Genomic DNA, 14711 nt, shown 5'->3' with positions numbered 1-14711 from the left:
GATATTGATAATAATAAAATAGTAACTAGCATGGTATGATGTCAGGGCCAATAGACAGCTGAGTGAATCAGTATAGATCATACAATTCGTATATTGCATAGTTTAAATATAATTCAGGGCAAGAGAAATGGCATACAATTTGGCAGTGAACACAGAAACTGTAGAGGGGATTCTGTGTGCTACAACCAAACTGTAACAAACCATGGCAGAACCTACAAAGTCACCTGATTTTGAACCATCTGTATATATGAGAATGGATAGATCATTTAAAAGATGTTGAGCAAATAAAGAACGATATTTCCAATCTGGAGTACCGACCTTCCTCAGATGACTCAAAGATAGGTCACAGTTGGAGATAGTAATTAGGCATGGTGGAAGAGGCTGAACTGTTGATACTGCTATGTTTTTCAAAAATATGTCCAATTTTTCTGATTGGGCCCAAAAATGAAGACTAAAAGGAACAATAACAAATTTTATTATTGAAAAGTGTGGCCCACTGAAGATGGAAAACACAACCCCAAGTAGGATGCTGTGGTAAAGAGCGAAGCTTGGAAGCATACATAAGACAGTTGCAAACAGCGAATATAAAGAGGGGGTTCATGGGACTCCACATACAAACTTTGGACTGGATAAGTACGAAAGGCCCCAGTGAAAAGCCGTGCAGCATTTTTAGAGCTGAGGTTCTGGCAGAAACGTAAACCATAGACCCATAGTCAAGTTTGGATCAGATAAGGGCACAATAAATTTTAAGCATGCAGTATCGATCCACTCCCCAAGATGTAGAAGAGAGAACACAGAAGATGTTCAGTGCTCTTATACATTTGACACAAAGGTGCTTGATATATGAAATAAAGTTAATTTACAGTAGAATATTAGACCTAAGAACTTTGCCTCAGGGACAACAGAAAATACAACATCATCAATACGAAGTTCTGGATCCAGATGAATACCCCGCTGGCAACAGAAATGTATAAAAACAGTTTTAGAGAAAGTTGAAAACCACTTGATGTGGTACACTTAAGTATATGATTAATTGCAGTTTGTAGCTGCAGCTCAATAAACCTCATGTTTGATGATTGACATGAGATGTGAAGGTCATCAACAAAAAGGCTGTTTGCAACTGTAGGGGGTAGTTGTTCACTGATGGCATTAATCTTTATAATGAAAAGTGTGGCACTCGGAACACAGCCCTGAGGGACTCCAAGTTCCTGTGGGAATAAACAGGAAAGTGTTGAGCCCACACAGACCTGGAATCAGCAGTTAATTAAAAAATGCTTAACAAAAAGTGGCAAATTGCCATGCAATCTCTGCAAGTGAAGGTCTCATAAAATGCCATATCTCCATGTTGCATCACAAGCTTTCTCTAAATAAATAAAAATAGAAACAAGATGTTGCGTCAAAAAGGCTTCTCTAAATGTTGTTTCAAGGTAAATTAAGTGGTCTATCATGGAGCATTGTCTTCAAAACCCACACTGAGTGGGTGAGAGAAGGTTGATTCAAGGAAACAAACAAGACGAGCACTAATCATCCACTCTAAGATCTTACTGAGACAACTCATCAAAGCAATTTGAAGGAATCTTTGGATCCTTCCCAGGTTTAAGAATAGGGGGTACAATAACTTGGCACCAAGCATCATGAAAGACATTCTCTTGCCATATCCAGTTAAAGACAGCCAGGAGAATAGTAAGAGAAGCAGGAGAAAGGTGGCATAGTATCTCAATGCATATCATCAGTTCCAACTTATGTATTACCAGACCAATGAAGTGCAAGTATTTCCACCAGTGTAAGAGGGCAATTGTAGTCATAAGGATGATCAGTCGAAAAAGAAAGAGGCAGATGTTCAACTCATCTTTTAACAGCTAAGAAGAAAGCAGATGTGTTTGAAGAACTAGATACATGTGAGAAACATCCACCAAAAGTATTAGCAATGCTCTGAGCATCAGCAACTTTATGACCATTGAATATTAAGATAGATAGGAGGGCAGAAGTATACTCTCCACTCACCTTACAGATCTTGTCCCATATGACTTTTGAACTGGTGGTTGAAGAAATACTGGAGGTATATTTAATCCAAAATTCCTTCTGGCTTTGACATCTAGCTCGCTGAGCCTGTGCATAGGCTTGCTGACATGCAATGCAGTTTGTAAGCATGAGATATCTACAAAATTTATCCCAAGCATGTTTCTCAGCTTTTAGTGTTATAGAACATGCAGAATTCCACCAAGGGCAGAGATGCCGTGGGAAAGATGTTAAGGTTTTGCGGATGCATTGAGCAGTCAGTTACTGCTGCTACACAGTCATCTATCAATGATTTACATATGATGGCAGGATCAAGTCCCAAGAGAGCAGTGAAAGAGGGCCAGTTGGCTTGGTCCAACTTTCACTGAGGCACATGGGTCAGGTGGCACTGACCACAGCCAATCTCTCTTAATATGATGGGAAAATTATCACTATCCCATGGATTGATGCCAACCTCCCAGGAAAAGCAAGTGAAAAGCAAAGGGGAGCAGATAGAAAGATCTATAGCAGTAAATGACTGACTGGGTGCATGAAAATAAGTGTTAGAGCCAGTATTGAAAAAGACAGGTTGTAATTCAGGAGCACATGCACTATAACACGACCCCTCACATCAATACTAGAACCACCCCAGAAGGGATTATGCCCATCAAGATCTCCCAAAAATAAAAAGGGAGTTGACTGCTGCCCAATAAGGGCATCAAGCTCTGAAGGATGATAATTTTTTCCTGGGGTAAGGTACAGAGAGGAAACAGTGATGGTACAACACAAGAAAATATGGATGGCCACAGCCTCCAAAGGCATATTCCATGATAAGGACCTGCTGGGCATATACTGATCAACCAGCAGTGTTACTCCTCTATGTCCTTGTCCTACACATGACCTGTCATTTCAGGATAAGAAGTATTGTTGAATTGTGTCTGTACTAGTAAGTTTTCAAAATGTTTCCTGTAAAGAAAGACACTTGGGATGATAAAAGTCAATCAAATTCTTGATGTAATTCACATCTGATTGGAAATCTCGACAGTTCAATTGGATTAGTGTGATCATTTTTATTTATTTTGGAAGAGAATATGGCATGGAGACCTTCTGCTTGCAACCACATTTTTTTCTTTATTGGATGTCAGTCGGTCACTCTCTAATGATCCTGCTCTGCATCAATTAGACAGGTCAGAGTTTGTAGACATACATTCCAATGACTGAGGATGTGAATGAATGGGTTGTTTAATTTTTGGGATGTCAAGAGAAGAAGACCCCATGGAAACACCTGGGCTTGAACAAGATGAAGTTGGGCAATGACTGGAAGATGTGGTAGGGACAGAGAGAGAAGTAGATACTGATTTGTTAACATTGTTCATTTTAGAGGGTACTAGATTAAGATGCGCTGTTAAGGATTCTGTAGGAGGCACGGAAAGGTCTGTCTGGACTTCGACTGTAGTAGTGGAATGGATTACAGCAGCATAAGTCCGAGATGGAATTGGGAATAGTAATTTCCAAGCCTCTGTACAAATAATATTATGAACTGTCTTGAGACATACTTCTTTCTCTTCGACCCATTTAGGGCAAGAAGTAAAACAGGAAGGATCTGGGGCATTACAGTCAACACAATGTGGTTCTAGTTGGCATTCAAAAGCATTATGGTCTTTACCAGCACAATGTGCATATGTTAAGGAACTAAGGCAAGATATTTTCAAGTGACCAAATCATTGACAAATAAAACATCTAATAGGGTTAGGAATATAAGGTCGTACCTTAGAATTCAGATACCCTGCCTTGATTGTGGTAGGAGAACGTGATGTTGTAAATGTTAATATTAGAACATTTGTTGGCTCCATATTCCCATCTCTACAATTAAACACCTGGCACACAACTGTAACACCTTGGCTTGTGAAACCTGTGAGGATCTCTTACTTTGGAATGGTCTTTATATCCCTCTCAACTGTAACTCCTCTGGAAGAATTCAAAGTTGAATGAAGAGTATATCCCCAATGGCCTTTGACTTCAAGAGGAGTTTGGAATGATTGATTGATTGATTTAGTGTTTTATGGCACAAAGCAGCTAAGCTATCTGCACCAAACATCCAGTAAAAAGGTAAAAATAAATCAAATGTAGTAAAATACATAAAAGGGAATGAAGGTAAAACAAAACATCATTGAAAAACAGAAAAAGCATAAAATCAATGTTGATACCTAGTCTACAATGTTAGGAGAGAAAAAAGAGTAAGAGAAGTTGTAAAGGACTTTCTCAAGCAAAATGGTAATGATTATAACCCGCCAGGAAGACTAACGGGTAAGTACAAGAACCACCGTCAGTCACTTGAAGTTGGTCTTTCCCGTCCTGGTTCCGGGTTATGTTGTCATAACAGCCAGTATCAAAAGGTAAAATAAGAAAAGTGTTAAAAGACATGTAGCAAAATTGTAATAAAAATTAGCCAAATGTCTTGTAAAAAGATAAAAGTAAATGTAGTAAAATTCATAAAAGGAAACAAAGGTATAAACAAAAAAGCAATTAAAACATAAAATGGCATAAAACCAATGTTGACATCCAGTCTATAAAGTTGTAAAGGACTTCCTGTAGCAGAATGGTAATGATTATAACCCACCAGGAAGACTAACAGGTTAGTACAAAAACCACCATCAGTCACCTGAAGTTGGTTTTTCCAGTCCTGGTTCTGGGTTATGTGTCATTATGGCCAGTAGTAAAAGGTAAAGTAATAAAAGTGTGAAATGACATGCAGCAAAAGTGTAACAACAACTCGCCAGGATGACTAATGGGTAGTTCAAATAGCAGCATTAGTCACCTGAAGTTGGCCTTTCCAGTCCTGGTGTAGAGTTATTTAATATTCTGGCCATTTTACAATTTCAAATTGAACTACAGAGATTGAGATTGAAAAGGGAACAACAATTAAAAAGGTGTAATGAATAAATATCAAACACTTAAATGAGGTTAAAAAGATTAATGGCCATTAAAAAACTAAAAACTTTATCAAGGTGGACAGTGTCACCATCACCAATAACACTGTCCAATGTTACAGACAAACCCTGGGACAGAACATGTTTAAAATAGTGCCGTCGTTGAGAAGGATAACGATGGCAGGAAAGTAAAATGTGGCTTACAGTAATTTGAGTGTTACACAAACTATACACTGGTTCATCAGTTCCAGATAAAAGAAAACGATGAGTTAAAAAACTGTAACCAATGCATAGTCTAGTTAGAACAACTTCCTCCTTCCAAACCTTACAGAAGCTAGACGGCCAAAGCCCAATATAGGATTTTATTTGAAAAAGCTTGTTCTCACGTTGCTCACTCCAAGTGGACTGCCAGTTTGCACGGAGCCGAGCCTTGAATACAGGACCATAGTCCATGTACGGAAAAGGCACAGTGGTGATAGTGCCAGAGCAGATAGATTTAGCTGCCATGTCTGCAAGCACATTCCCACGAATACCAACATGGCTTGGTATCCAGAAAAACTGGATAGAAGTAGATGTTAATGAGAAATGGGCCAGTCAGTTTTGAATATCAGCGAGAACAGGGTGTGAGCCAACATGAAGTGATTCCAAAGACAGCAGAGAATTAATGGAGTCAGTATAAATAGTGCAGTCGGAGTACTGCTCAGCTTCAATATGATCCAGGGCAAGAGATATGGTGTACAATTCAGCAGTGAACACAGAAGCTGTAGAGGAATTTCTGCGCACAACCACCGAACCACAACAAACCATGGCAGAGCACACACAGTCACCTGATTTTGAACCATCTGTATAAATTGGAATAGAAAGGTTGTTCGAAAGATGTTCAGCAAATAAAAGACAGTACTTCCAATCAGGAGTATCTGCCTTTTTCAAATGACTTAAAAAAAGGTCACATTTGGGGGCTGTAATAAGCCATGGGGGAATGGGCTGACCAGTGGATTCTGCAATGTTTTCCAAGGGCAGACCCAATTCATCCAACTGCCAATGGATGCAAAGGCCAAAAGGAGCAATGGCAGAATGTCTGTTCTGAAAAAGTAAGGCCCACTGAGGAAGGAAAACACATCACCAAGTGGGATGCTTTGGTGAGGAGCAAAGTTTTGAAGAATACAGTAAAGACAGTTGCAAATGGCAAAGGTGCAGAGAATATTTGTGAGATTCCACATATAAGCTCTGAAGTGGGGAGGTGCAGAAAGCCCCAGTGCAGAGTCAAAGTTCTTGATGATGAATGGGGTCCAGCATCTTTAAGGCCAAGGGTCTGGCAGAGCCATAGACCATTGATCCATAGTCAAGTTTTGAACGAATAAGAGCATGATATATCTTTAACATAGAACATCAATCCACTCCCCTACTGGCAGTAGATAGAACACAGAGGATGTTCAGTGCTCTTGTGCATTTGACCCGTAGCTGCTTTAAGTGTAGTATAAAGGTCAGCTTAGGGTCAAAGATAAGCCCCAAGAACAGTAGTCCACTTCAGTACATGATTGAGGGGTTTGTAGTTGCCACTCAATATATTTCATGTTAGACAACTGATATGAGAAAGTTGTCAACATAGAGCCCGTTTGCAACAGTGAGAGGAAGTTGTTCAGTGATGGCATTTATCTTTATACTGAAAAGTGTGACACTCAAGACACAGCCCTGAAAATCACCAAGTTCCTGAACAAAAGAACGGGAAAGTGTCAAACCCACATGAACTTGGAATCTCCTGTCCATTAAAATTTTTTTAATAAACATAGATAAATGGCCAAGTAACCCATATGAATGAAGGTCTTGCAAAACGCCATACCTCCATGTTGTGTCATAAGCCTTCTCAATGTCAAAGAATATTGATACCAGATGTCGATGATTGAGAAAGGCTTCTCTGATTGATGTTTCAAGTCGAATTAGGTGGTCCGTGGTGGAATGCTGTCGTCGGAACCCACACTGGGTGGGCGAGAGGAGGTTGTTTGATTCAAGGAACCAAACAAGACGAGAATTAACCATCCTCTCTAAGGTTTTACAGAGAATGCTCGTCAAAGCAATTGGACAGAAGTGTGAAGGAATCTTGGGATCTTTCCCAGGTTTAGAGATAGGTAAGATAATAGCCTGGTGCCAGGCATCAGGAAAAACATTCTCCTGCCAGATCCGGTTAAAAACAATTGGAAGAAATCAAGAGAAGCAGGAGAGAGATAGCACAGCATGTCATTGTGCACATCATCAGGTCCAACAGAAGTACTGCCAGACCGATGAAGGGCCATTTTCAGTTCCACCAGTGTAAATGGACAATTACAGTAAAAAAGACAGTCAGTTCGAAAGGAAAGAGGTGAACGCTCTGCCAGAGTCTTGATGGCCAAGAAGGTGGAGGAACAAGCAGAAGTGCTAGATACCCAGCAAAAGCTTTCACCAAGAGTATCGGCAATGCTCTGGACATCAGCTACCTCTTGGCCATCAGAGAGCAAGATGGAGAGGGGGACAGAATTGTAGTGCCCACTGACCTTTTGAATCCTGTCCCATATGACCTTGGAACTGGTGGAAGAAGATATGCTAGTTGTGAACTTAATCCAAGATTCCTTCTGGCCTTGACGTCTTACCCACCTAGCATGTGCACGGGCCCATTGGAAAGCGATGCGGTTCGAAAGTGTGGGATATCTATGGAAAGTATCCCAGGCCTGTTTTTTGAGCCTTCCGTGCCAAGTGGTAAGCAGGATTCCACCACGGACGAGGATATCGTGGAAAATGTGTCAAGGTTTTAGGAATACACTGAGCAGCTGCTTGTATAATACAGTCAGTTACCGCTGCAACACAGTCATCTATTGATGGCTGATTCACGATGGCAGGATCAAGTTCTGTGAGAGCAGTGAAAGTGGACCAGTCTGCCTAATCCAGCTTCCACCGGGGTAAGAGGGTAAGGTGGCATCAACTGTGGACAATCTCTCTCAAAAGTATAGGAAAATGATCACTGCCTAGTGGATTACTGTCAACCCTCCATGAAAAATGGGAAAATAATGAAGGGGAGCAAACCGAGAGATAAATAACAGTAAAGGACTGATTAGGTGCATGAAAATAAGTGGAAGAACCAGTATTGAAAAGAGATAGATTGTGATCGGAGAGTATACGCTTTACAGAGCGACCCCTCCTATCAATAAGAGCACTTCTCCAGAGGGGATGACGTCCATTAAAGTCCCCCAAGATTAGAAATGGAGATGGCAACTGTTCAACAAGAGCATCAAGGTCTGATTGATCATATGTCTCTCCAGGGGACAGGTAGAGAGAACAAACAGTGATGGTATGACCCAAGGAAACATGGATGGCTACAGCCTCCAAGGGTGTGTTGAGTGACAAAGACAGGGTGGGCACATGCTGATCAACCAATAGTGCCACCCCTCCATGTACACGTCCATCACATAACCTGTCATTTCTGTACAAAGAAAACTGCCGAATGGTGACTGTATCAACAGGTTTTAGAAATGTTTCTTGTAAGAAAAGACATACAGGATGGTAGGAAGCAATCAGTGTTTTGATATCATCCAGATTAGAATTTAAACCTCGACAGTTCCATTGTATCAAGGTGGCCATTTTTAATGACGGATAGGCAAAGTGGCTGGAGAACCCTTCTGTTTACGACCACATCTTTTTTCCTTACTGTCCTTATTCGGAGGAGGCCTATCAACCTCCATGGATCCTGCCCTGGGTTGATGGGGCAGGTCTTTGTTGTTGGAAGAGGATTCCAGGGACTGAGGATGCAATCAAATGATTGTTTTGCATTGTGGGGTTGGAGAAAAAGATGTATCAGAAGAAATGCCTGTATCTAAAACTGAAGGATGTGGACTGTATGGGAGGCACAGAGATGGGTGTAGAAGTCGATTCATCAACCTTTTTAACCATGGAGGTCAAAAGGCTATTCATTTGTTTTGAAAACAATTCTCTTGGAGGTACAGAGAGATCTGTCTGCACTCCCACTGTAGTTGTGGAACGAAGTGCAGCAGCATATGTCTGAGCTGGAGTGGCAGACAGCAATTTCTGAGCCTCAGGATAACTAATGTTATGGGTCGTTTTCAAATGCTGTACCTCTTTTTCCTCCAACCATTTTGACAAGAACAAAAGGAGGAAGAGTGGAAACCATTGCAGCTGACACAATTTGGGTCTGTGTGACACTCATGGTCATCGTGGTCCTTGCCACCACAACAAGCACGTCAGGGAACGACGACAGAACGTCTTTGAGTGGCCGAACCTCTGATATTGGAAACATCGAAGAGGGTTTGGAATGTACAGCTGTACCCTGCAAATTAAATATGCCATGATGGTGGCAGGTGCATGTGGTGATGTAAATGTCAAAACAAGGATATTTGTCGGCAATGTAACTCCATCTTTGCGAGTGGAGAAGCGCCTCACTGCAGAAACTCCTTGAGTGGAGAGACTAGCGAGAATCTCCGACTCTGGGACATTCTTCAAGTCCCTCTCAACAATAACTCCTCGTGATGAATTCAAGGTAACATGAGGGGTAACCTCAATAGGTACATCCCCAATTGCCTTTGAATTCAAGAGGAGTTCACTGTGTTGGGATGTGGATGTTTCAACCAATATGTCTCCAAATCGAAGTTTCTTTTCTGACTTTGGAGAGTCAGCAAGTCCCTCTAGTCCCTTCTGAATAAAAAAATGGGGTCATTTACCCTAAAGGTTTTTCTAAAAGAGAATGTAATACAAGAAAATGGGGTACAGGTGTTACAGGTGTTGAAGATGGCTGCTCAGAGTCTTCAAGACATGGTCATTTATCTATTGACTGTTTTTTCACTATTTTATTTCAAATTTTTATTGGAAGATCCATAGAAAAAAGGAAAATTTTGGTACCCACTGACCCCACCCACCATGGAGCCTTACAAGGGGACGCACTAAAATGTCATGCAAGGACATAGCAGCAACGCCAGGGTTTCACGAGCACTATACCCAAACACCAGCATCAGACACAATGTCCACAACACCCATTGAGAACTTCCAACACTGGTACTTGGTTGACTCTAGCCCAAGTGGACCAGCCGATTGACCCAAGGGGGGCCACCCAAAGGCCGCCCGTCTACAGGAATTCAAGGCCAAAGTGGTGTGTTAGGGTTGGACCCCTCAACCACCAGGATCCTCTCCTCCCCTTCACGGGTCGCCACGCATGGCAAACACGTGAGTGGGTGTTTAGATCCCAGAGGAGGTAAAGTGAAAGAACAGAACCTTCCCTGGGAGGTCCCCTTACCACATACAGTAATCCACACTGAGGGAAGTTTGGAATGTTGTGATGAAACTGTTTCCACTAAAATGTCTGCAGACCATAATTTTTTTACCAATTTAGGTGAGCCAACAAGCCCTTTTAAACCCTTCTGAATATAAGATGGAGACATCTGCCCTAAGAATTTTTCAGTTAAAGAATATATAATTAAAATTCTCAGAACAGATTCAAGTTGCGAGTTCAACCGTACACAGTCATCAATGCACAGTCATTTGCCAGTAGCCAGATTTTTCTCTACGCTGTCATGCTTAATTTTTTTTTATTTGAGAGGTATCCATAATAAAAAACAAAAAAATATTTCAGTGCCCACTGATCTAACCCACCATGAAGCCCTACCAGGGTATGCACTATAGTGCCATATAAGGTCACTGCAATGAATCCAGGGTTTTGTGAGCACTATACCTGAACACCAGCATCAGACATAATGTTCACTACACCTGTTGAGGAGGTCCTAAGTTGGCACTCAGTTGACCCTGGCCCACATGGACTAGCCAACTGATTTTCAGGGGGCCACCCCAAGACTGCCCATCTATATAGAATTCAAGACCAAAGTTGTGTGTTAGAGTTGGAACATTCAACCACCAAGATCCTCTCCTCCCCTTCATGGATCACCACGCACAGCAAACATGCAGGTGGATGTTTAGATCCCAGAGTAGGTGAACTGAAAGTCCAGAACCTTCTCTGAGAGGTCCCCTCACCACGTACATAAATCCACATCGAGGGGATAAATATAGGTAGTCTTATATATGTAAAAACTGCTCATTTGGGTTGAGAAAAGGTTTTACATAGAGAAGCAAACAACGTTTCGACCTTCTTCGATCATCGTCAGAGTCGTTTTTACATATATATTTTTCTCTACAAGTGGGTTTTCTCAACCACACTGATAGGTAGTCTTGTGGAATAAAATGTTTCCTTATAGTCCATATTATATGATTATGTATTATTAGTTTATTTGTATTTAAAAATGTTATGTTTATTAAAAAATGATACACTGTACTAGCTTTTGTGTATATTTACAGTTAAATGCTAAAACATATGAAATGTGAGAGAACATCAGCAGATGAATTACAATATCATCTGTCCTAAGAATTATTAATAGTAATAATTAATTATTAACTTTAGTCTTATAAATTTAGGTTAAGCAACCTGTTACAAAGCACTTGCTACTAATGAGCGATAGCAAATAAGTGAAATAGATAGGATCACAAGGGATGATAGTGTAAAGGATAAGCATATAGATACAGTATTATGTGGAATAAATAAGATCACAAGAAATGATAGTGTAAAGGATAAGCAGCATATAGATACAGTATTATGTGGAATAAATTGGATCACAAGGAATGATAGTGTAAAGGATAAGCAGCATATAGATACAGTATTATGTGGAATAAATTGGATCACAAGGAATGATAGTGTAAAGGATAAGCAGCATATAGATACAGTAGTATGTGGAATAAATTGGATCACAAGGAATGATAGTGTAAAGGATAAGCAGCATATAGATACAGTAGTATGTAGAATAAATAGGAACAAAAGACACTAATAGTAATGCAGTTTTTGTGGTACATACCAGAGCTAAGGGTATAACAACAGATAGATCTAAGGAGCTTATTGGAAAATACCGAACCCTGATTAGAGCATTTGATGAAAGGGATCATTCACTGGGACTGAATACCAGGCTTAGATCTAGAAGTAAGGATCAACAAATAAGCTGGTTGGATTTGTGAGACAAATATAATGGGAAAGTTAGTATTTTCAGTATGGATGTCTTACATTTAAACAAAGCAGGGGCTAACATGTTAACATAGGCACATTAACTCAGTTGTAGTAGTGGATTTAATCTAGGGCTAGACAGAGATGAGGATTATGATATTAAAACAGGAAATATAATTGACAGGAAAACATATTCAGCAGGCATAAAACAAATATATTTTAAAATCTATGATTAATTGTTACTACTATAATCCTAGAAGTATTAAAAATAAAACTGATGAGTGAGTTTGAAATGGTTGTGAAAACAACATATTTTGATATTATAGGTATCACTGAGACATCCTTGGATTTGAAAAATTTTGATTTTTTTTTTTTTAAAATACCAGGTTATAGATTATTTACTTTGAGAAAAAGTTGAGAAAAAAAAAGGACAAGTAATTTTATGTATGAGGAGTGAACTGTATCCCACTGAGTTACAGCATATTAAAGAAAATAGCACTGAGGCTGTCAGTTTCAGTTAGTGTTAGGGAAAAGGGTTATAACTAGGATTTGTTATAAACCACCAGATCAGAATGTAGAAGTTATGCAGAAATTGCATAATGATATCAGACTAGAGACTGAAAAAAATGTTATGGAAGGTTTTAATTTCAAGAGTATTAACTGGGAGAATTTTGAGTCTGACAGTAAGGACAATAAGTTTTTAGAAATTGTTTAGAATACTTTTATAGACCCGACCAGTGATGAAACCTACAATAGAGGAAGCTACATTAGATTTAATATTAGCATCTGATAATAATAATATAAAAGTTATGGTTGGTACGAATTTAAATATATACAATGATTTTACTATTAGAGTTGAGATCTCACTACATGTAGAACTGAAGAATAGTACTCCAGTTCCACATTCTAGGAAAGTCAATTCTGATGGAACAAGACACAATATGAAGAATACTACTCCAATTCCAAATTCTAGGAAAGTCAATTCTGATGGAACAAGACACAATATGAAGAATACTACTCCAATTCCAAGTTCTAGGAAAGTCAATTCTGATGGAACAAGATACAATATGAAGAATAGTACTCAATTTCAAATTCTAGGAAAGTCAATTCTGATGGAACAAGACACAATATGACTTCTGTAGATTAGAATAAAGAGTTGGGAAGGTATCTTGAACTGATATGGGAAGCATTTAGGGGAAATTGATATGCATACAAAACATACACATTTCCTAAAGAAAAAAAAGACAAAGGAGCAGAATAATCCAGAATGGTTTAGTAAAGGTTTAAGATTTATTGCAGCTAGCAATAGGGCAGATAGTATGTTAGGTAGCATTTACAGAAATATTGAATACAAGGGATATTATTCATCACTGTAGAGACCACTTGTAAGGCCTCATTTAGAGTAATGTACAGGTTTGGACCACCTTCCTAAAAAAAGGAGACTGAATTGTTGTAGAAGGTTCAGAGAAAAGTGCCTGCAATACCCAAGATTGTCATATGAGAAGAAACTGAAATATATTAACTTACTCTCTCTAAAGAGGGGTCAGAGGGAGCTGGATAGTGTCATTTACTTTTAATAAAAAGTATTGATAATATAAATCCATCAGACTTTTGTGTTTGGCAGTGAAAACAAGAGAACAAAGTATTATAAATTCAAATTCAAGCAGTGCAGGAAAAGTTTTCAGTTTAAACAGTATTACTTTTCAGAGTGCTTAGCTTTTGGAATGAGCTGCCTTCGTGGAGGCAGAAAATTTAATAAAAAAAAAAGATTAGATGAATGTACGAGTAGTAAATGGTGGTTATATTTGTGAGCTGGAAGGAACATTCTAGATGGATTAATGAGATCATTTTGTCCCTTTAAACTTTTATGCAAATTATAAGTACTAAAATAAATAGTGCTGACGTATATAATACATACCTACAACTTATCATACTCAGAATAATAGAACTATAATTATAACTATAAAAATAATTATAATTATTTGTAGTAATACTAATGATAATAGTACAAAATACTAATAGTAGTACTCGGTAGTAGATTAGCCTTACAATTTCACGTTTATGTACAAATAATGTACTAATAGGAAGTACTAAAAGCTTAAGCCTAATAATATAGTCTAAATATCTAACTACTACAAGTCTAATAACAGTGGGTAAGTGGTAATATAATTTTTTGTACTACAAGTTACAAATTAGTTCTCATACTTGTAGTGGTACTTCTAGTGGTAATTCTCTACCTGTAGTAATAGAACTACTACTAGTATTAGTCTAGGGAGTCAAAACTAAATGTAAAATTCAAATTCCTTCTTCAATACATTTACGAAACATAGCTTTATCAATTCCATATTTGCATACAGAAAATACAACTTCCTTTTTTAGAAAAATACCTACGTTATACTATAAAATGTAATTAAATCTTGACGGAATCCCTTCCACTTCAGTCAAGAGTTCAGTACAAATTTCTGAAATTACGTAATTTTAGAGGTCTATGACGATGACAGCTTGCGCCCCTATTGCAATGAGAGCAAATAATGAATTCAAACTGTTCGGGGTTTTTTCGTGTGTTTTTTTTTTCATATGTTATGCACCGAATATAGGATTCTTGTTAACGAACCATGAAAAGATCGTAACACACTAAATTATTTGACTCTGATAAAGACTGCATAAGTTAACGATTACAAACTTATGTTTCGACAGTAAATCAAAACTTGTCGTGTCTTCACGTGTACGTACGTTTTAAAACAGCCGTCTCTCAACCCCAGCAG

The 14711-nt window shown here is 38.8% G+C and overlaps 1 protein-coding gene across 1 annotated transcript in view; it reads right to left on the bottom strand.

Moving 5' to 3' along the window:
* The window catches only part of LOC143236731 (UPF0729 protein C18orf32 homolog), a 29914-nt gene extending 15438 nt beyond the window's left edge, over positions 1-14476 (bottom strand). The window contains exon 1 of the mRNA XM_076475186.1: positions 14338-14476. The gene's annotated coding sequence lies outside the window, so the exon portion shown is untranslated. The remainder of the gene's footprint in view (positions 1-14337) is intronic.
* Positions 14477-14711: the final 235 nt, after the last annotated feature.

Source organism: Tachypleus tridentatus, chromosome 13, assembly GCF_004210375.1.
Source record: "Tachypleus tridentatus isolate NWPU-2018 chromosome 13, ASM421037v1, whole genome shotgun sequence".
Classification (NCBI taxonomy): Eukaryota; Metazoa; Arthropoda; class Merostomata; order Xiphosura; family Limulidae; genus Tachypleus; species Tachypleus tridentatus.
The sequence above is the reverse complement of the archived record's forward strand: the minus strand, read 5'-3'. Positions and strand labels throughout refer to the sequence as shown.